The 2,248-nt window shown below is 45.5% G+C and overlaps 1 long non-coding RNA gene across 1 annotated transcript in view; it reads left to right on the top strand.

Moving 5' to 3' along the window:
• The first annotated feature begins 1,656 nt into the window (after positions 1–1,656).
• Positions 1,657–2,248, top strand: part of LOC110303643 — a 26,677-nt gene continuing 26,085 nt past the window's right edge. Inside the window, exon 1 of the long non-coding RNA XR_002378939.2 lies at positions 1,657–1,996. This is a non-coding gene — a long non-coding RNA (uncharacterized LOC110303643). The remainder of the gene's footprint in view (positions 1,997–2,248) is intronic.

Genomic DNA, 2,248 nt, shown 5'->3' with positions numbered 1-2,248 from the left:
CCCTCCCCTCCCCTCCCCTCTCTTTAATGATAGGAATCCTGTATGTTTTTTTCTCTTCAGTCATATAGTTCACAGGACTCAGAGAAGTGGTGGGAATATGCAGGTGCAAACTTGAAGCTCTATCTCCAAGTTTATCTCCAACATTGAAGAAACGGATTGTACATCACAGGCAAAGCCTCAGCCTGCTCTCCTATAGCACCCAGGACCACCAGCCAGGTAAGCTGCCACCCATAGTGAGCTGGGCCCTCGTACATCAATCATTCAGTCAATCATCTATCAAGCAGTCAATCATCAATCAATCAATCAATCAATCAAGGAAATGCAAAGCAAAGCAAAGCAAAGCAACGCTTGCCCACAGGCCAATCTAGTGGGAACATTTTCTCGGATGACTCCAGTTTGTGTCAAGTTCGTTTAGAACTGGCCAGTGTAGGACAATAGAGAGGCCACATTTATGGCTGAGGATAGTCACGTATTCTTAGCCAGCTGAGCAGTTAGGAATCTGCAGTTACCACTGCTCACAGCTAAAAGAAGATTCTCTGGCCAGACATGACAGTAGTTCTGACCTATAGTCCTAATCAAGTATTTAGAAGGCAAGCTGACAGATATATCGTGTCTACTTAGCAAAGCACGTGTATGAGGCTCTGCACGAGAACTTTGGAACTCCCATTTGATCTGACCAGATTTATAGTATGGGGTATATGTTCATTCCTGTGGGGTCTCAGATGTAACGTGAAGGGGTTGGCTCTATAAAGTAGTTTTACATTTCACTGCTTAGATTTAGGGACAAGAAGAGTGAGAACGTGGGTGATCTTAAGGTCACTAAGTAAGCAAAATTCATCTGCTGTCTTTTTTTTTTTTTTTTTGTACTTTAAAAATATCTATTAAAAGAATTCTAATTTGCATGTTTGCAGTCTGTTCTGGAGAATCAGGGAGGGTCCAATCCAGTAGGCAGGGATGGAAAGAAGTCCTTTACTCCAGGAAAGATTCTTGAGGCTGCCAGAAACTAAGAGTGACAGATGCCATTCAAATAGATCATAAGGGTGTGTACATACCAGTAATCCCAACACCGGGAAGGAAGAGGCAGAAGGATCTCCTAATACAAGGCCAGCCTGTTTTGTATAGTGGGTTCCAAACAGCCAAGGTCACATAGTGAATGAAACCCACTTTCAAAACTTCCACAAGGCTTGTCCCCCTTGAAGAGTCTCTAAAACAGCTAAAGAACTGGCTTGGTTCTATAGTCTCACTTCTTTCCCCTACTTGGTCTGGCTCGACCTTTGATACAAAGGGGTGGGCCGACAACTTTTACAAAGTTAAAAGTTTTCTCTGTGGAAACAAATAACACCCCCAGGATCCCAATGTTAACTAAAGGTTAACCAAGGTTAACTAGAGATTTCTGGAGGGGGGTGGTGCAAGTTAATTTATCTGTTTTTAAATAGCTACAAAGTGCCAGGCTCTGACACAGTTTGATTTCTAAAGAACACTCAGACCCACGCCCTGGTTGTTCGTTCCAGGGCCCCACCACCCAGAGTCTAAAGGCTGGCAGAGGGAAATGCAGCCTGGCACCTTCTGACATTTGACACCTTTGAATCCTCTAGCAGCAGCGTAGAGGATTCAGGTCAGAGCCCCTGCTTTAGCTGGTGAGCTGAGCAGCTGCAGGGTGGGTAAAAAAAAACAAAAAACAAAAAACAAAAAACAAAAAACAAACCTTTAATGATTCAAAGTGCAAAGGGAAGGTATCACAGAGGCCGAGCGCTCAGCCCTGGCGGCTGCCTCAGGTGTACATGGCTCCACGGAGGTTCTCTAGGTGGTGCTGCTGCTGCCGCCTGCGAGCCTTGTCTTTCTTGTGCTCTTCATAACTGTCATCATCAGCGGGCAGCTCATGGCGGCAGAGAGGGCAGGAAGATGTCTTACTTAGCCAGGGCAGAATGCAGTTGGAATGGACAAGATGATGGCAAGGCATCTCAATCGCAGTCTTCTCCTCCTCAAATTCCAAAAGGTACAGCACACGGGGCACTTGAGATCTGCTGCCTGGGGCCCAGCTCCAAGCCCCGCGCACTCTTCTTGAGAGTCACAGGTCAGCCTGTCACATTGGAAGCTAGCATGCTCTTGTAGCATTCTGTGGAAAAAGCAGAAACCTTCCCTCTTCCCCCCATATTAAGTATCTGAACAGGATCATGGCATGTGCCAATAAGTGGATCCTTTTTATCTGCCCTAGACACTATTATATCCAGTTTTTCCAAAAACAAAA

The sequence above is a fragment of the Mus caroli genome, chromosome 10, assembly GCF_900094665.2.
Source record: "Mus caroli chromosome 10, CAROLI_EIJ_v1.1, whole genome shotgun sequence".
In the NCBI taxonomy this organism is placed as follows: Eukaryota; Metazoa; Chordata; class Mammalia; order Rodentia; family Muridae; genus Mus; species Mus caroli.
Note: the sequence above shows the minus strand (reverse complement) of the source record. Positions and strands in the feature narration are given on the sequence as shown.